The following is a 21,843-nucleotide window of genomic DNA, read 5'->3' as shown; positions in this document are numbered from 1 at the left end:
GCATGTTTATTACAGGGAGAGAAATCCTATTACATTTGGATCCAAGATCCTTTCAACAGCCTGCTCAAAGCATTCCAAGGTAGAAAGGGAAACTCTCGCTTTAGTTTCTCTTAGTATAGCATTTCAACATGTACTTATCCTGGCAAGCATTTCATTGTTCTAGCTGACCACAAAACATTGGAAATGATATTTTGAAAATGTTTCATAAGTGCACCATGAATACACTCTATATTTATAAAAATCCAAGGTATGACTTCAAAGTTCAATACGAGTCAGGCTCATAGATGTTAATTCCCAATGCTCTTATTCAACTTCTCAAACCTGCAAAGATCAAATGTATCTCTTTTCAAGAGGATATTGTCAAATACAAAGCTGCTTGCCAAGCTGTTTTGCATAAGAATGTTAAACATTTGTGCTACACCTCTAGGCAATGGTTTATCTTCACTAGCAACTCTCATGTTTGGAAGACAAATCTATGTAGTACTTCCTGGATAGTTGGTTCATAAAGTAACAGCATGGATTCAATTCCTGCACTAGCTGAGATTACCATACAGGACTCGCCTTCTCAATCTCTCCCCTCAGATTAAACAGCCATCAGCCATCTCTCTCTGATCAGTCTGTTAGGTCTTTGACAATTTTACAGCATTTCCACCACACACTCTTACCATGCAACATCTCCATCAGCACGTTGCAAGCTCACAACCTCTACCATCTAGAAAGACAAGGGTAGCTAATGTGTTTCAATACCACAACATGCAAGTTTGTCTCCAATCCACAACCCATTCTGATTTGAAAATATATCACCATTGCTTTAATGCTGTTTGGTCAAAATCCTGGACCACCCTCCCTAATAGCACTATGGTGTCCCTGTATCCTAGAGGTATTGCAGAGTTAAAAGAGACAGGTCACCACCACATTCTTTTGAGCAATTAATGATGGATAATAAATGCTTGCCGAGCCAGAGACACTAACATCCAATGCACACATAAAACAAAAAGCACACAAATGATATAATATTGAAAAGAATGGAGAAACCAGTACAATTGTGTGATTAATGAACATGCAAACAACTATCCCAACTTAAACATGCCATAGCTTCAGATCTTTATATGAATACATGGATTCATGGAACCAAAGTGTGATGCTGTGACCAAATGATAAAGTTAAAAATCACACAACACCAGGTTATAGTCCAACAGGTTTAATTGGAAGCACACTAGCTTTCGGAGCGACACTCCTTCATCAGGTGACTGTGATGAAGGAGATCACCTGATGAAGGAGCGTCGCTCCGAAAGCTAGTGTGCTTCCAATTAAACCTGTTGGACTATAACCTGGTGTTGTGTGATTTTTAACTTTGTTCACCCCAGTCCAACACCGGCATCTCCGAATCATGACCAAATGATAAGACATTGTCACAAACATTGTTCAATTCTTATCACAGATGACATATTAGAGATTTGTAAAATTAACTGACCACCTTACAAGAGGTGAAAGTGTCAGAAAGTGTCTTGATGACAGTGGCAGGCGGCTCATTGTAAAATGCAGCCACGCAGTCAAGTCATAGAATCAAAGAGATGTACAGCACCAAAGCAAACTGTTTGGTCTAACTTGTCCATGCGACCAGGCACGATGAATGTGCAAGGATTAAGTTGGTCATATTGTGCATCTGACAGAGTGCTGCCTGAATATAAGATGATGCATTGTTTTGATACTAGCTGTTTTTGTTCCTGGACAATTTTGTTTTGCTATGTGACTTAAGATTTTTCAAACTGACTTTTCTATCTCAATAGTTTGTTTTGCCATTTTTGTGTTCATTTTTTTGTAATAATCTTCTGTTCTGCTGCTAACAAAACTCTGCAGCCATTCGTGACTATGTGTCTCATTGACTGACCACTGTATTTGCTAATATTTAAGAACTTTGAGATATTTATAGGTTGTGGATGATGCTGCAACAATGCAAGTCAGTGCAGAAACACATATTTAGCATCTTAATTTTTCTTAACTTTGTTTGCTGCTCTGTTTCATGCCCAACACAGAACATAATGACAGTAGATAGGCAGTATATATATATTTGTGTTGGTCTCTTTTCTGAAATCAAGTAAGTCTACAGAACTGAAGGCATGTGTGAGAATATTTTAACAGGCTGATCTCCATTCTACACATTGGCAAGCATGATAGAAAGCCATTCAGCTCATTAACTTTCTTCTCTCAAATGAACTCAATTCTAGATTACACTGTTATATTGAATGCTCAATCTCCAAAGGAATTTTTAAAATAATAAACTGTCATGGACCAGATCAGACCTTCTCAATATATTTTAAGACGTTAGCCGAGTACTTGTTCTTATTTTAAAAGTACATGTGGAGTGCCATGTTTCAGATACAATGCGACTGGTCAAGCTAATCGATGTTGAGGCAGACGCAATTTATTTAAACACAGTTGTTAAATAACAAACAAAAGAAAGAGGAATTTAGAATAACTTAACTATTGGAAAACTTAACTGAATAATTGATACAGTGCTTATACTAATTAACTGATCCAATGTAGTAACATCCCACAAACACACCCCCTGGCAAATTCAGATACAAATTCTCACATGCAGTTCTCCAATCCAGGAGGGGAAAAATATGAAGTGAACATTCAGAGAGTGTAGTAGATTAGAGATTTCTACTGAAGCTTCCAAATCTTTTGACACCCTTAAGGCTTCTACTTAAAACTAAACTTAAAAACTAAAACAAATCTAGATAGACTGGTCTGTGACAGCTGGCCCCACCCAGTCTGATTCAATCGTTCCAACTTAAAAAAATATCCCAGGGTCTCACAAATTGTTTACTTTCTTAGAGACAGCTCATTACATTTGCTTTACAACCTTTCTTCAAGAAAAAAGACCAGGACAAAATAACCTCTTAAAGTGACAGCATCATCACAATCCGTGGGTAACATTTTCAAGATGTACACAGTTGAAATTAAAGTACGATGGCAAGGCTTTTTAAATGTGAGAAATAAAAGCATTATTGTCAACAATAATAGGATTGTGAGAAACAATAGGCTTATTACTTGAATAGTCAGAATGTAAAAATGGCTATTAGAAAGAAGAACAATTTGAGATTGCTAAGAAAGACTAGTCAGTAAACTTGAAGGTGGTGCCCTTGTGATATTGTCACTAGACTAGTAACCCAGAGACACAAGCTAATGCTAAAGGACTTGTGAGTTTGAATCCTACCACAGCACATGGTGAAATTTGAATTCAATTAATACGTCTGGAATTAAAAACACAATTAAAAGTTCAATAGGGATTGTGAAATGATTGTTGAAAAAACCCAACAAAGATCACTATTAAAAACTCTGCCATCCTCATCTGGTCTGGCACTGCAATCTAGTGATTAGTGGCACAATGGGGTAATTTTTCTGGATTTCCATCTATGTAAAGTGATGGTGTCCGAAAGTAGGTTGAAAACTGTTGTGGTGTAGGAAATGCAGCAGCTAATTTGTACATAACTCAGTCCTTCAAATAAAGGCCAAACACATTTTTCGTGAGTTGAATGAAAGCAGCATACTGTAGGTGCTGGAAATCTGAACAGACATAGAAAATGCTGGAGAAACTCAGCACGTCTGGCAGCATCAGAGTTTAAACCTGCTAATGACCCTCCTTCTTGAGTTTTGAAGAAGAATCATATCGGATTTGAAACGTTAACTTCGTTTCTCTCTCCATGAATGCTGTCAGACCTGCTGAGATTCTCCAGCGTCCTGTGTTTGTTTCTTTTTTAATGAGGTTGAATGAGGAATAAATATTGTCACTACCCTTGAAATAGGACACTGGGTAAGACTTCCGTACTTTTTTTTTGAACACAGTTAAGGGACTTCTATATCCACTTAAGAGAGTAGACAGGGCCCTAGTTTAAAGGCGGCAGATCAAGTGCACAGTAATCCTTCAGTAACACACTAAAACATCAGCCTAATCATAGAATCCCTCTAGTATGGAAGCAGGCCATTCAGCTCATACCGACCCTTTGAAGAGCATCCCACCTTGACCCCAACCACCTTATCTTGCATTTATCATTGCTAACCCATCTAGCATGCACAGTCTGGGCAATTTAGCATGGCCAATACACCTATCCTGCACATCTTTGGACTAGGGGAGGAAGCCCACACAGAAATGGGGAGAACATGCAAATTCAGTGCTAACCATGGAGCCCCCATGCCACCCATTCTAGATTACAGCTTAGTTGTATTGTTCGGAAGATGTGGGTGTACCTTTAAGAGAGTTAAAAGTAGCAGACCTACCAGACACAGCACCAATGTATGTAACACTGAATTGAACAATTTGAGTAATTCGTTGCCTGGAGACAAAAACAAATTTGAATTCAGCCAATCAGTTTAAATTATACCCTGATAAAAAAATACCAATTTCCAATCAAGTTTGAATTGAGTATATTGACAATCTTAAAAGCCAATGACACAATCCAATGCTCTGGGGTATAAGTCCAGGGAAAGATTGAACAGTAGAGAGGAGAACCGACAAGCACAGACTGTGTGAAAAATAGCTCTCTTAAAAATGTACCTTTTCGAACAGTAACCTGTGATTAAGGAATTCCTAAGATAAACAAAAGAAGACACAGGAAGATCCGGATAAATGAACGAAAGCTGCCTGGTTTTGAGTTAAGAAATGTTGTTTTGTAAATCTTAATTGGGAGTTTTATCAGACTAGTATTATAGAAGGGAAGGTAAAAGATCGGTTAGAGAAAGAAATTGTAAATAGTGTTTTGTTAATTATTATCTGTTAAGAAATAAAATTGTTAATTTTTACTTTAAATAGTTCTTGGCCACTCGATTTTTACAGATTACTGCATGGGAGAACTCTTTTTTGTGTTACTGGTTAAATTAAGCAGGAGAGTTTACCCCGTGTCATAACAGTTTGGGGGCTCGGGTCTATGATTTGAACTGTTTTAGACAGATTTGAATAGATTTGGGGGTATGAAAAATCCCAGCAGATTTAAGCACTTGCAGGTTAGTATCCTAGATTTTTAACTAAACTGCAGATGAGCCAATTTATTTAATTTTGGTGACTTATGGTTGATTAAATTAAAAATAAGAGAAATGGCTCTGAAAATTGCAAAAGAGGTTCTGGGAATTGAAGATTATTCTCAAATTAGCTAAGAAATTTTAGAAGGAAAGAAAAAGACCGTACTTTTAGAATTAGCAAATAAGTTAAATTTAGGTTTAACCAAGGACTAAAGCAAAGCTGAAATTGTGAAGGCGTTACTCAAAAATGTGTCGCTGGAAAAGCGCAGCAGGTCAGGCAGCATCAAAGGAGAAGGAGAATCGACGTTTCGGGCATAAGCCCTTCTTCAGGAAACACATTTTTAAGCTCTGATCCCCAGCGTCTGCAGTCCTCACTTTCTCCAAGGCGTTACTCAAACACTTAGGTGTGTCAGAGAAACAGACAAGTGCAGTAGAGGTAGAAAAGTTTAAATTACAATTGAGGAAAATGGAGTTCAAAGATAAACAAAGGGAGAAAGAGAGAGAGAGAAGAAAAAGAGAAAGAGAGTAAGTTGTTGGCTGAGCAAAGAGAGAGAGAAGAAAAGAGAAAGGGAAGGAGAAGAGAGAGAAAGAGAAAGCGAATTTGAACTTGAGAAGTTGCAACTTAGTCAGCAAAGCCACATTAACAGGTTGGAGATTAAAAGAGAAGGTAGTGGTGTATATAAATATGTCAAACCTCTGCCACATTTTGATGAGAAAGATGTTGAAGCCTTCTTTATTTCATTCGAAAAATTGGCTCGGCAGGTGGAGTGGTCCAGGGATTTATGGGTAATGCTAGTTCAGACTAAATTGGTAGGCAGAGTTTGTGAGATATTTCCCGTGTTGTCAGATGAGGTGTCAAGAGATTAAACAGTCTATTTTCAGTGCTTATGACTTGGTACCAGAAGCATATAGACAGTGGATCAGGAACACAAAAAAGGAACCAGGTCAGACTTACGTTGAGTTTGAAAGAATTAAACATCGTCACTTTGATCAATGGGTCTGTGCTTTGAAAATAGATAGGACACTTGAGGGTCTAAAAGAGATTATTCTGCTGGAGGAGTTTAAAAACTCACTTCCAGAGATGGTAAGAATTCACATGGAGGAACAGAAAGATCAGGAAGTCAGAAGGGCAGATGAGTGCATGGTGGTGCATAAGACAAGCTTCTGGCCAGAATTTCATCCTCTGAGGGATAGAAGTTGGGAGAAGGGGAGATCCTACACAATTAAACCAAGAGTCAAGCGCCCTGGTAAGAATTTATCACAAGTTAAAGAGCCTCAGGTGTTTTCACTGTAATGGAGTGGGACACAGAAAATTACAGTGCTGTTGATTGGAGAAGGGCACCGGGAAAAGGTGTTTTCACTGCCAGAAGATGGGACACACAAAGACACAGTGCTGGTCATTAAAGAAAGGCGCTGTGGGAAAAGATATGGTAAAAGAAGCTAAGCCAGTGGCATTAATGAAGGGCCGAGAAGAGCCAAGGAGCTGCAGGAGAGTGCACAGCCTAGGCAGGGGCTGGGTATGGAGTTAGGACCTGTTCTCTACAAAGAATTCACCTCTGTGGGTAAAGTTTACTCAGAAAGAACAAGGGGAGAAGGACAACAGGTTGAAATGAGTGAGTATGCATTCTTTCTGATCTGTTACCCAAGAGACTGGTAATTTGGGGGAGAGTTGGACAGAAATTTAGCGTTTGCCTCTGTAAGATCAAATTGGAGTGCCAACTTAAGACTGGGGAAGTTACAGTGGGAGTGATAGAGAGTGTCAGTTCCAGGAATTTGATTTGTTCTTGGAAATGATTTGGCAGGATCCAAGGTGGGACTGATACCCCCCTGTTGTGGAGAAGCCCAAGGAAGACCAAGAAACTGGGGAGTTAAAACAGAAATATCTGGATATTTTCCCAGACAGTGTGGTAACCAGATCCCACTATCATAAGTCACAGCACGAAGTGAAAAGTAAAGAGAAAGATGAAGGAGTTGAGGTTCAGTTAACAGATACCCTGTTTGATGTAATGGTGCAGGAAAAATCTGAACAGGCAGAGGGTCAGACAGAAGCGTTTACTCCTGAAAGGCTAAGAGACTTGCAGCAGCAAGACAAGACAATAAAAGACATGCATATGGATGCGCACTCTGAAAAGGAGGCAGGGAATAATCCGGATGGCTGAAAGATAGAATTGCTAGATGGAAATGGAGACCACGGCAGGTTAGTGCAGAAGAGAAATGGGCCGAAGTGCACCAGATTGTGTTGCCGGTAGCATACAGACAGGATGTGTTACGGGTAGCACATGAACTATTTGTAGGAGGTCTCTTAGGAGTTGAAAGACTCCGGCTAAGGTACAAAAACATTTTTATTGGCCTGGAATGTGCAAGGATATTGTTAATTTTTGCTGTACGTGTCATGCATGCCAAACGGTAGGTAAGCCACAGGCGGTAATAAAAGCAGCACCTTTGTTGACAATTCCCACATTTGCAGAACCTTTCACACGGGTTATAATTGATTGTGTAGGCTCCCCCCCCCCCAACAAGAACTTAAAGTGGGAACCAGGACTTGTTAACCATAGTGGATGTGTCTACCAGATTTCCCGAGGCAATTCATTACGGAGTATCAAGGCAAAAAAGACGTTAGAGGAGTTAGTAGCTTTCTTCACATGGTATGGGCTACCCAGAGAGATTCAGTTGAATTTTACTGCTTGGTTGTTTAAGGAGGCTGTGGACAGTCTATTTACAGCACTTTAAATCTAGTGCATATCATCCTGAATCTCAGGGAGCTTTAGAAAAGTGGCATCAGACCTTGAAGACCATGTTAAGAGCATACTGTCAGGATTACCCGAATCTTTTTGCCATTTATCAGAGACGGCGAAAAGAATTCTACATTTGTTACTCCAAATGGGTTATATCAGTTTAAAGTGATGCCCTTTGGAATGAAGAACACGCCCACCACATTCCAAAGGCTCTTGAATAGAGTTGTGGCTGGGTTAACAAACTGTGCAATCCATTTGGACAATGTAGTGATCTTCAGTAAGTCCTGAAAAGATCACATGGTACAGTTGGCAGAGCTCTTTGAATGACTACGAGAAGCAAAACTGGAGATAAACTTAAACAAAATGGAATTCGCGAAAGCAGAGGTGACGTTCTTGGGCCTATCCTTGCTCCTGGTTCTTATGTTCTTATGTTCCTATTGTACCAATTATAAGCTTCCCAGCCTTAAGTAGGATTTTAACAAGGTCTCCTCTTAAAGAAAAGCTGAAGTCAAATAATTAAACCGAAGCTGTTCTTTTTGTAACGGGGGTCAGTTAGCTCTTCTATTCAGAAGCATATAAAGTCATAGTCATAGAGTAACACAGGACAGAAATGTCACTTCAGTCCATAGAGCCTACGCCAACCAATCAACACAACCAAAACCATAAAACTCAGCAGGTTAGGCAGCGTCTGTGGAGGGAAAGCAGATTTACTGTTTCAAATGCAGTGACCCATGTTTAGATCTAGTTCATATCAATACTTGTTCCACCTTCCAGCATTTAGCCTACAACCTTGAATCTAATGATATTTTAAGTATTCACCCACATACTTTTGTAAGGTATACCACCTCTACTACCCTCCCAGGCAGCACATTCCAGATTCCCATCACTGTCTGGGTGAATAACCTTTCCTCAAATCCCCTCTGTTCTGCATCTTAAAATTGCACTCCCATATTCTTGGCCCTTTGACTAAGGGGAACAGATAAGGTACCTCAGTGCAACTTCATCCTTGAGTACAGGAAGTTTAGTGGTTAGGTGGGGTTCAGGGAGGAGGTGAAAGAGATCTCACATTATCTACACTTCTCTTCTAACATTTTCATCTAGAAATTGGTTCTTACTCCATTACAGAAGAACCTCGATTATCCGGCAAGATCCCGATCTCAGCTAAATTATGTTATCCGGAATGCGATTAACTGAATGAAATACTCCCCGCCCATGCCCTTCGGATAATTGAGGCTCCTCTGTACATGGGAAGCGGATACCCATTTGAATCATAGGATCCCTGCATTGTGGAAACAGTCTATTCAGCCCAAGCCTCCAAAGAGCATCCTACCCAGCACCATCCCTCTACCCTTTAACCCAGCATTATCCCTAATCCGCCCCTCTTAAACACTGTGGATAATTTAGCATAGCCAATCCACCTAACCTACACATTTTTGGATTGTGGGAGGAAGCCAGCACAGACATTGGGAAAATGTACAAATTCCACACAGACAGTCACCCAAGGCAGGGATTGAACCGGGCCTCTGGCACTGTGAGGCAGCAGGACAAACCACTGAGCCACCATGATATTTGGTGACTACCAGGTAAGTGGTTAAGATCGATTCTATTCTTAAGATAAAGAAACTGGTGGTAGGCTTAACAAAATGTACAAAAAAAGGTAAATTAAAAAATGTGGATAAAATAATTAGGTAGTTAATTAAAACAAATTAAAGCTGGCAGGTGGTGATGTGTTATGCTACAGCATATGGGAGCTGTTCAATGTCAGTATGATTCAAGGCAACTGTACCTGCAATAAGTGTTGTATTATTACGCTTGCAAAAATATATAATCTGATCATTGAGATATTACAGTGTTGGAAAGTTAGAGAAAGGCAAAACATATAGGATAGCATCCCATTCCTATTAAGCTATGCTTCCTTTATTGATCTGTGCTGCTGACTTCATCCTGTTTAATTATGTTTTACCTGATTGAATGCTGTAAAAAAATCCACTTAATGAGTCACCTCTGTCAAATTAAAATGTAAATTACATTCAAAACACTCTTGCTGTATTGTTAGCTAGTTAAAAGTGACATAACAATTGACTGCTTATATCTTTTTTGTTTTTAAAATTTTCACCTTTCATCTTTCAAACGATCTTGGTGCTTTCTGTTGTATATTACATGTGGTTTTGTGGAATGGGTACACGGACACAGATGTCATAACAGTATCGCCATTATTTGCCAATGAGCTAGATGTCTCATCTCAAAGATTTTCACAGCAGATTTTTTAAAATCTGCCCACTTCCAATTATTTTGTAAAAGAAAGCAAAATTCACACAGCTGCAGCAAGCTTGACAAAATTAGTCTGCAGTTCTAAGGTTGGATTTGGTAACATAAAACTCTTCACAACTGCTAAGATCTGAAGGCAGTCTTTTGCATTTATCCAGTCATATAAATGGACTAACCTTTGATGATATTAGTCACAATGCATTTATAAACATTCCGACTTTTTAACAGCTGCAGTGTGTAAAATGCTTTATTCATCATTAAACCAGCTAAATAGAGTAGACTTACCATATTTTACAGTACATGAATCAATACTTGGAGCAGTCAAGCATGAACCGTATAGAGTGATCTTACACAGTTTTAAAAAATATTTTCTTTTGATATAAACAAAATTAAGTCGTGCATAGAACTTATAATATAACTGTGTTCCATCTGGACTGTTTAATGGTCAAAGAAATGTTATGTAGAAAAGAAAGGAAGGCTTGCATTGGATCAATGTGGTTGAGTCTGTTCTCCAAAATGGTTTAACATGACACTCAAATCAAGTCCTCATCAGTGGCATTCAAGGAATAAAAAAAACTTATGTAGCAACTTTATTTTCATTGAAACATTTTGCTGATGTGGTCATTATACTGGTATAAGAAACACTAGAGTAAAATTGTCAACAATGAGGTCTCAGAAGCAAAGTTAAAAATCATACAAAACCAGGTCATAGTCCAACAGGTTTATTTGGAAGTACAAGTAGCTAGGGGGGCAGGACCATAGGACACAGAATTTATAGTAAAAGATCAAAGTGCCATACAACAAATGCAATGTTTTGAACAAATCTGGATTGCTGTTCAGTCTTTAATCACTTAGAATGGGGATGCAGGTTTTGATTCATTAATATGTAAATCCCAGAACTTAATTCAAGTCACATTCCTGGGATAACTTAAGGTTTTATAAAAAAGGTGACATCTCAGCTCAGACAATGCATTAAAGGTGTGACATTAGAGTCTGCCTGTATCCAATCTTGAGTAAGACTGGTTCTATTTCCAAAGTAGGAATTGAGAAAATGTCAGATGGACTGACTGCCGACAGACTGTAGGCAAAAGTGAGGACAGCAGATGTTGGAAACCAGAGTTTAGATCAGAGTGGGGGTGCATAGTAAAGGGCAGAAGGTTTACAGGGGATGAGAAGACCAACCTTTTCACCCAGAGGATGGTGGGAATGTGGAACTCACTGCCTGTAAGGGTGGTAGAGACAGAGATCCTCATAATATTTAATCAGTATTTAGACATGCCAAGGCATACAAAGCAGCCTTACAAAACATCACAGAAGTGTTTCACAGGAGGCTCCCAAGCACTGAGGATGTCACCTAGGCAGGGCAAGAAACGTCTGCAACACAAATTCCCAGCTCGGCGAACAGAACCACAACAACGAGCACCCAAGCTACAAATCTTCTCACAAACTTTGAATACAAAGCTATGGGCCAAATACTGGAAGATGGGATTCAAATAGTTAGGTGACTGTTTTGATCGGTGCAGAAACGATGAGACAAAGGTCCTTTTTCTCTGCTGGAAACCTTTATGATTCAATGTCTCTAACTGCTCCTGCTTTGAAAGAGGGCCACAAAACCTTTTGTGTCCCCCTGTGAGGAAAGACACAATCTCAAGTAACACCTTGATCAAAAGACATCTCTGGCAGAGCATCAGTCTCTTGTTATTGAGCAAATAAGCCAATCTAGATTTAGCAATGAACTCGCTGAAGTGGGTGGTTTGAGCTTTATCCATGGAGTTACACCCATGGTGATCTCCAGTCATAAGATTTGGGCAATGGATATCTATATTGCATGCTTAAGATACTCTATTTATAGTTACAATGTCCCTATTCTGAGTCTGCTAAATCTCTGTCTCTAATTTGTCTAAGAGCAACTATTGTCTTACTCTCAGGAGTTCCAACAACCTCTCTTATTTGCATACTAATACTATTTTCCATACAATTTATGTATTTAAAAGAGTAACTACAATTCTTCCATTCTTCTATTCCCTCAGTCTAAATAGCACGAAACTGTTGATGATAGCGTTACATTACCATGTACATTATGGTACCTTCTTAGCGCAGTAGGCAGGGTGTTAGTCTCATAATCTGAAGGCCCTGAGTTCAATCCTTAGAGAAGGCAGGTTTGTGGCTTGCTCTTGTCAAGAGGAAGGAGAAGACTTATGAGGGGATGAGGTGTGAAGGCTCAGTTAGGGGGCTTGAGAGTTTTAAGTTACCCAGAAAAAATCTAAAGAGAGGGTGAAGAAGAACCAGAAGGACATGAGAAGTTGTTGGTGAATAGGATCAAGGAAAACCTTAAGGCCTTCTACAAGCATATCAGGAATAAAAGTGAGTTCAGAGTAAGATTACAGCCAATCAAAGATAGTGGTGGAAAGTTGTGCGTGGAATCTGAGGACGTTGGGGCAGCGCTTAATGAATACATTTCATCAGTATTCACACTAGAAAAGGACAATGTTAGTGAGATGAGATTCTCTACATTGTGGAAACAGGCCCTTCAGCCCAACAAGTCTGCACCACTCCTCCGCAGAGAACCCCAACCCAAACCCATTCCTCTACATTTGCCCCTGACTAGCACAGTGGGCAATTTAGCACGGCCGATTCACCTGACCTGCACACCTTTAGATTGTGGAAGGAAACTGGAGCACCCAGAGGAAACCCACGCAGACACAGGGAGAATGTGCAAACGCCATACAGACAGGCAGGAATCAAACCCAGGACCCTGGTGCTGTGAGGCAGCAGGGCTAACCACTGAGCTACCGTGCCGCCCACAATACAGCAATACAGGCTACAAGATTAGATGGGATTGAGAATGACAAAGAAGAGGTTTTAGCAATTTTGTAAGATTTGAAAATACATGAGACCCATGGGCTGGATGGGATTTATTCTCAGATTCTTTGGGAAGCCAGGGAGGAGATTGCAGAGCCTTTGGCTTTGATCTTTATGTCATTATTGTCGACAGGAGTAATGCCAGAAGACTGGACGATAACAAATGTTGTTCCCTTGTTTAAGAAGGGGAGTCGGGACAACCCTGGTAATTATAGACCAGTGAGCCTAACGTCAGTTTTGGGTAAGATGTTGGAAAAGGTGATAAGAGGTAGGATTTATAATCATCTGGAAAGGAATAATTTGATTAGGGATAGTCAACACGGTTTTGGCAAGGGTAGATCATGCCTCGCTAACCTTATTTAGTTCTTTGAGAAGGTGAAAAAACAGGTGGATGAAGGTAATGTGATGTATATGGACTTCAGTAAAACATTTGATAAGGTCCCACATGGTAGGCTATTGCTCAAAATATGGAGCTTCGGGATTGAAGGTGATGTAGCGGTTTGGATTATAAATTGGCTAGCTGAAAGAAGACAGCGGGTGGTGGTTGATGGGAAATGTTCATCCTGGAGCTCAGTTACCATGGTGTGCCGCAAGGATCTGTTTTGGGGCCACTACTGTTTGTCATTTTTATAAATGATCTGGAGGTGGACGTAGAAGGATGGGTTAGTAAAGTTGCGGATGACATTAAGGTAGGTAGACTTGTGGATAGTGCTGAAGGATGTTGTGGGTTACAGAGGGGCATAGATAAGATGCAGAGCTGGGCTGAGAAGTGGGAAATGGAGTTTAATGCGAAAAAATGTGAGGTAATTCACTTTGGAAGAAGTAACAGGAATGCAGAGTACTGGGCTGATGGTAAAATTCTTGGCAGTGTAGATGAACAGAGAGATCTCAGCGTCGAGGTGCATAAATCCCGAAAAGTTGCCACCCAGGTTGATAGGGTTGTTAAGAAGGCATATGCTGTATTGGCATTTATTGGTGGGGGATTGAGTTTTGGAGCCACGAGGTCATGCTTCAGCTGTACAAGACACTGGTACGGCCACACCTGGAGTATTGCGTGCAGTTCTGGTTACCGCATTGTAGGAAGGATGTGGAAGCTTTGGTAAAGGTTCAGAGGAGATTTACTCGGATGTTGCCTGGTAAGGAAGGAAGGTCTTACACGGAAAGGCTGAGAGATCTGAGGCTGTTTTCGCTGGGTGAGAGGTGACTTATTCGAGACGTATAAGATCATCAGGGTGAACAGTGAGACCCTTTTTCCTCAGATAGTGAAGGTTAACATGGGGGATTCGGAGATGCCGGTGTTGGACTGGGATGTACAAAGTTAAAAATCACACAACACCAGGTTATAGTCCAACAGAATTAAACCTGTTGGACTATAACGTGGTGTTGTGTGATTTTTAACATGGGGGACATAGCTTTAAATTGAAGGGTGATAGATTTAGGACAGATATCAAAGATAATTTCTTTACTCAGATTAATAGGGGCATGGAATGGCCTGCTTGCTACTGTTGTAGACGTTAAGGAAATTTAAATGGGCATTGGACATACATATTGATAATAATGGAACGGCATAGGTTAGATGGGCATCAGAATAATTTCACAGGTTGGCCCAACATTGAGGGCCAAAGGGCCTGTACTGTGCTGTAACATTCTATGTTCATGCAATCATCATATTAATTCTCCATAAAACTAAATGAAGAGTAGTCCATTCAGCCCATCACATCTGCTCTGTGTTTCAATGAGGTCACGGTTAATCTGTTAAAAATCACACAACACCAGGTTATAGTCCAACAGGTTTCATTGGAAGCGCACTAGCTTTTGGAGCGACGCTCCTTCATCAGGTGATAGTGGATGAAGTTCATCAGATGAAGGAGCATCGCTCCGAAAGCTAGTGTGCTTCCAATTAAACCTGTTGGACTATAACCTGGTGTTGTGTGATTTTTAACTTTGTACACCCCAGTCCAACACCGGCATCTCCAAATCATGACGGTTAATCTGATATTCCTCAAGTCCACTTTCCTGCCTTTCCTCCATAACCTTTGATCCCCTGCTGATTAAAAATCTATCTATACTTGTCTTAAGCTTCCTAATGGCCTAGGTTATACAGGTGCACCACCGTCAGAAAAGGGATTCCTCCTCATCTCTGTTGTAAATATTCTGAGACTATATCCTCTGGTCCTCAACTCCAATACGGTTGGCGGCCTAACATGGCATCAGCCTGGATTCCAGTCTCGAGGTGAATCCAGAGTGATCTCTCAGCCTTGAGAACCTCCAGGTGATGCTTGATTGGAAACTAGGTACCAGTATGTACTGGATTGGAAGGACTGTTATTCAGAACATTTTATTTATGCATTCCCTAATCTATTCCTACAATCTGCAATGCTGAATGTCTTTATTTCTTTTATTTTCCCCAAGAACTTGCACTGAAGAATCAGTACCAAAGAACCTCTGTACTTAACGTGGTGCTGTAAGTGTTGACTCATAAACCTTTCACTTTACTCATCTGTGCCAATAAAACAGAGTTAATTCAATGAGACACAACCATTCCATACACACTACTCTACAGTGGGATTTGAACTCACAACCTTCCAATATCCCATTCCAGAACACTCTGCTTTAGCCACTTCATAGAACTGCACCGAGCTAGTATTTCTTGACACAAAAGTTCACTTCTCTCAAATCTATTGCTACAATCAGCTGCCATTCTCTTCCCAACTTCCCAATGTTCATATATCTGGACACAAACTAGTGACCCTAAATAGTATTTTCATCTGTCCTCTAAGTTTACATCCACGATCTCTTCTTTAAAGTTATGACTCAAGTGTATTGCTTTAAAATTTCTTGTTTGTTGTATGAGACATGTAATCAGATGGAAAATAACTACCAGAAATAAAAGGTCAAAGAAGCTCATTAGCAAGTGTGTTCATTACGTTATAATTACCTTTTGCTGAAAACTCATCTATTGATCCATGAATGCCTGTGTGCAACATCAGATTAAAGCTTTATTAACAGAGTATAGAGGAGATGGCATTGAAATTGTATGATTGTACTTGGTAGAAATCAGCTGGAGTACAGAGTGTAGTTGTGAATGTTTCATTGTACCAAAGTTATGAATGCATTGGAGGGAGCGCAGATGAGGTTTACGAGAATGATGCCAGGAATGAGAAACTTCTGATATGAGGATAGACTGAAGAAATTGGGACTGTACTCCTCAAAGAGGAGATTTGATAGAGAGTTTCAAAATCATGACATGATTGAAAAGAGTAAATAGGGAGCAGTTACGGGTGCTGGCAGGTGGGACTAGTTGGGGTTGGGATATCTGGTCGGCATGGACGAGTTGGACCGAAGGGTCTGTTTCCATGCTGTACATCTCTGTGACTCTATGATTCTATAAAAACCACAAGACCGAGAGGAAATTGATGTAAAGTGATGTGCAAAAGACGCAAGGGTAATGTGAGAAAATACATCAGAAAGAAAGCAAGTACATTGGGTAGGAAAGGTACTGCCTGGAAATATGATGGAGGCAGTTTCAATTGAGACATTCACTGGATGACTATTTGAATAGAAATAGTGGGCGAGGGTATGGGGGAAAAGCAGGAGACGGGCACTGGGGAATAGAACTGGGGCAGGCACGATGGACTGAATGGCCTCTTTCCCGGCCATAACAGTTCTGTGATTCTATGAATTCCAATGTTTCTGTAAATCTGCAGGTGATGATGCTCATTTGAAAAGCCAGTGCAGGCACGATGGGTGAAAGGCCCTCCTTCTGCACCCTTAGTTAAAGACAACAAAACTGCAGATGCTTTAACCAAGGGTAGATAGACAGGAGACTGGGAGAACATAGCAAGCCAGGCAGCTTTAGGAGGTGTAGAAGTCAACGTTTCAGATGTAACCCTTCTTCAGGACCAGGAGTGTAAGGGGAGCTGCAGACAAAGGGGTGAGGGGGAGAATTTTGGGTGGGGAAAGGGGCAGAGTGATGAGGTAGTGATAGGTGGACACAGGTAGAGTGTACCACCTGGATGGTCAATGGGAGGAATGAATCCAGTTGGTGGCTAGAAGGAAGGGTCAATCAGAGGAATACATAACCTCCTGTCCCATCCCCCAACTCCCTATCCAGCCCCTGCCTCCTCCCTTCCATTCCTCTGACTGACCCTTCCCTTCCTTCCAGCTACCAAGTGGATTCAATCCTCCCATCAGGCAACCAAGTTGTACCCACTACCTGCGTTCACCTGTCCCTACCTCACCCTTCCACCCCTCTCCCCATCCAAATCTCCACTACACCTTATCTGCAGCTCCCCCACACCCAGCCCCAGTACTGAAGAAAGGTTACACCCGAAACATTGACTTCTCCATCTCTTAATGCTGCCTGGTTTGGTATGTTCCTCCAACCTCCTGCTTGTTGTCCTTCTGCACCCCGACAAATCTGTGACCCAGTAAAGTGTCCAAATGCACACTTGATGCAAATTAGCTGGGTATAAATTTGCACCTCTATTGTCAAGTGCAACAGGAAACAGAGAGATTTCTCTGGCGTCGAGTCGTGATTTTTTTGAGTGATTTCTATTCATTTATCCTCGCTGATAAGCTGCTCTGTATTTTCTCTTTTATTTAATTTATTTTGATAAGTCGCATTAAACAGTGAAAAGAATCCACAATTGCATAATCTTAAACATGCTGTGCCTAATGTGCATGAATGATGAGTAGATAGCTTGAGACATTAAATTTTATTCATAAAAGATGAGTAAATGCTTTGAGTTTGGTACATTGATGGCCAGTTTGTTACGTTGATCTTCACTTGTTCATGCCCACTTTTATGTTCCAGTAGATCTTGATGAGAATGACAATAATTTGTGCAATTTCAGCGATAAACATGCAATTATCCTTGATTTCCTGAGCATAGACAGCAAAGACATGTGTCATCAGTGCACACAGACAATTCCTCCTGCAAAAGGTCAAGCAAAGTTGGGCCTGATCATGTCTGTGTCCTAGGCCTGCATTTCTTTGATTTTTTTTAGCCCTTGCTCACGGGGACTGATACTCAGGTGGCAATCAAAATTTTGTCAGGTTTCCGTACTTAAATAATGAATCAGCTTCCTTTAATGTAAAATAACTTTTCCACTTAGTGCAGAGCTAAGCCTCGGTTCTGGTAAGATCCCAGTGATTTGGAAAACTGCGAATGTGATATTTCTAATCAAGAGAGGACGGAGATAGAGATTAAGAAACAATAGGCCTGTTAGTCTAACATCTAACATTGAGACAATGCTAGAAACAATTACTAAGGAAAATGTAACACACTTAGAAAATCATAATGCAATCAAGCAGAATCGACATGTCTTCATGCGTGAGACAAATTTGTCAGGATCCCTTAAGAACAGTGGAATTTCAAAAGGTCTTTGATAAGGTGCTCATGATGTTGGGGGTAATATATTGGCATCAATGAAAGATCTGCTAACAAGATAAATGGGATCATTTTCTTTTCAGATTGTCCATGAGTTATGCGTCTCTAGGACAAAGGCCTCAAGTATTATTTACGTATATATTAATGATTTAAATTGACCATGGCAGCCAAATTTGCAGACAAATCAGAAATAGTCTGGAAAGCAAGTTCCCAAGGTAGAAAGGAGGATTCCTGTGGAGGTATCAGAGTCTCATCTGCTGGTTGTGAAAGTGGTGAATAAGCCATATTGCATCTTTCCAGGAAGGCCCACCAAAACACAAGCCAATCAGAACACGGTGAGGTCACCAGAAGGACTTCTCCTGGCACTAAGGCCCAAGAAGCAGTAGTCCCATTTATTAAGAGCCGCTGGTGAATCAGAGTGTAATCAGCTGCAACAATATTGTATTGACGCTAATGTGCTAACCTTAATACCATGAGACTTTATGTAGAGCTCTAAAAATATAGAAAACAGAAGTAGGAGTAGGCCATTCAGCCCTTCGAGTCTACTCCGCCATTCAATACCATCATGACTGCTACATCTTTCTCTAAATACGCTGTTGGATAATTGGGCTCCCCTGCTTATCCCACTCTGCAGTGGAGCCAGATGACCTTGCCTTTGGTGGACAAACCCCCATGATTGACCATGGATCACCCATTTGGCCAATTTGGTTGGACAGCCCCAACAAAGGTATGACCTGAACCTTGACTGATCTGTGGGCAGCTCCCATACTGACTCACCGTGACTCCCCAGTCTAGTTGCACTGCATCCATAGGACTCAGATCTTATGAAGCATTGCCAATTTATTGATGCACATGAAGGTCTCTAACCATTGTTATGGACCTGACCAAACGCCCTCAAAATATTCAGAAAATTGTTTAGCCAAAACTTTTTCTTTTTTTAAAGGCAAATGTAAGATTCCAAATATAATTTGATTGGTCAAACTACCGGATTTAAAGCAAAACGCATTTTATTCATCCACTATAGTTAAAATAAAGAAAAAAAGAAAGAATTGGAATAACTTAACCCTATTGGAAAATTTAACTGAATAATAGGTACAGTAAGTGTTACTAATTAACTGTTCCAATTTGCCAACATCCTATAAACATACTCTTGGCAAAAGGGAAATTTAGAACACAGATAGATTAGATTACATTACAGTGTGGAAACAGGCCCTTCGGCCCAACAAGCCCACACCGACCCGCCGAAGCGCAACCCACCCATACCCCTACATTTACCCCTTACCTAACACTACGGGCAATTTAGCATGGCCAATTCACCTGACCTGCACATCTTTGGACTGTGGGAGGAAACCGGAGCACCTGGAGGAAACCCACGCAGACACGGGGAGAACATGCAAACTCCACACAGTCAGTCGCCTGAGGCGGGAATTGAACCCAGGTCTCTGGCACTGTGAGGCAGCAGTGCTAACCACTGTGCCACTGTGCCGCCCCAAGTCTTGCATGCAACTCGAGAAGCAGGAAGCGAACCTCCAGATTTTGAATTGAGGGAAAGAATCGTTTCTACTTCTTCAAGACAGCAGCTGCTAAAAGCTAAAACTAAAATTCCTGGCTGTATTGGAACTTGACCACACTCATTCAGGCTGCTTCTATTGTTCCAACTATTAAAAAAAACCCATGGCCTCACAAGTTGTTTACTCTATTGGCTCTAGTACATAGCTCTGTGTCTCTGCCTTAAAACCTCTCTTCAAAAAATAAGGACAAAACACGCCTTTTAAAGTCACAGTATTGCCACACCATTCGCAAGCGAGATTCTCATCTCATTGTTCAACACTTAAGTGGAGAATCAGATGTCTAGCTCCTGATGTTGAGAATGTCTTTACTGCCAACCTTAACTTACTTTCTCGGCCATGCACATTCCGTTTGGGAGCTGGGAAGATTCCACTTATGGTAGCTGTTGTCATGTTGAAAGCATATAGCCAACTTGGATTTTTGAAAGATGTTTGATAAAGTCCAACATCAAAAGTTATTACACAAAATAAGAGATCATGGCATATGGAGAAACATGTGGGGTAATACAGCATGGGAGAAGGATTGGAATCAGAGATTAGGGATAAATGGATCTTTGTCAGTTTGGCAAGTTTTACTGAACATAATGCCGGGACCTGAACTTTATCAATGACTTGGATGCAGAAACCAGTAGCTGTTTCTTTTGATGACAGTGAGCTAAGTAAGAAGGTAAGTTACCTAGAGAAGGTAGAATCTGCAAATTAATACAATAAATATTTGGTAGATGGAGTGTAATGTAAGAAAATGTGAACTTACCTACTTTGATAAGAGGAATAGAAAATCAGTGTACTGTTTAATGGAGAAAGATTATAGATCTGAAAGGTACAAACAGATCTGGTATGTGAATCACAAAGGGTTAGTTTGAAAATACAAATGATTAGAAAGGCAAACAGACTATTTCCATTTATTGCAAGGGAAATAGGGAAATTTAACTGCAGCTGTGTGAAGTCTTAATGAAACCACTTCTGGAGCAATGTATACAATTTTGATCTTCTTATTTGAAGAATATACATAAGATTGCTGGAACCAGTCCAGAGAAGGTACACCAAGCCAATGTCTAGAAAGAAGGCCTGATCTTATGAAGAACAATTTGATCCTTTACCCATTAGCGTTTAGAAGTATGAGAGGTGATCTTATTGAAACTTCAGCAAATGGCATGGATAGGAAAAGTATGAGGCTTTTTCACAGGGTGAAGGAGTCAATTACTAGGAGACACAAGTTCAAGGTGCGAGGGGAGAAGTTTAAAAGAGATGTGTGAGGCAGGTTTTTCACACAAAGGATGGTGAGTGCCTGGAATGTGCTGCCAGAGGAGGTGGCGGAAGCAGACACAATAGCAGCATTGAAGACGCACCTGGACGAATACGTGAATAGGAAGGGAATGGCGGGATCCAGATCCTGTAAGTGAAGACAGTTTTAGTATGGAAGGGCAAAATGTGGTGGTGCAGGCTAGGAGGGCCGAAGAGGCTGTTCCTGTGCTGTATTGTTCTTTATTCTTTCTTTGAAATGTGTAAGGTCCAAGGGCACTAGACAGGTTTTTACCTAAGACGATGTTTCTCCTGATTGGAGAGTCTAGGCCTAGGGCACACAGCTGCGAATGAAAGGTTAGGACTGAGATGAGGATTTTTTTTTGTTCAGATTCATTAGTCTGTGCAGTTCCCTTTCTCAGAGAGCAGTGGACCCTGGTTCACTGCATATACTCAAGGCAGAGTTAGACAGATTTTGTTGAGAGACAATGGAGTCAAGGGTGGTGCAGACAAGGAAGTAAAAATGGGACCACAACCAGATCAGTTATTATCTACAATTTCACTGAATTCCTACAGTACAAAAAGAGACCATTCAGTCCATCAAGTCTGCACCAATCCTCCAAAGGGTATCCTACCCAGACTCCAAATACAAACTGCGCACAGACAATCATCCAAAGATAGAATCAAACCCGGGTCCCAGATGCAACACTAATCACTGTACCACCATCTTATTGAATGGCAGAGCAGTCTCAGA

The sequence above is a fragment of the Chiloscyllium plagiosum genome, chromosome 13 (assembly GCF_004010195.1).
Source record: "Chiloscyllium plagiosum isolate BGI_BamShark_2017 chromosome 13, ASM401019v2, whole genome shotgun sequence".
Lineage (NCBI taxonomy): Eukaryota > Metazoa > Chordata > Chondrichthyes > Orectolobiformes > Hemiscylliidae > Chiloscyllium > Chiloscyllium plagiosum.
The sequence above is the reverse complement of the archived record's forward strand: the minus strand, read 5'-3'. Positions refer to the sequence as shown.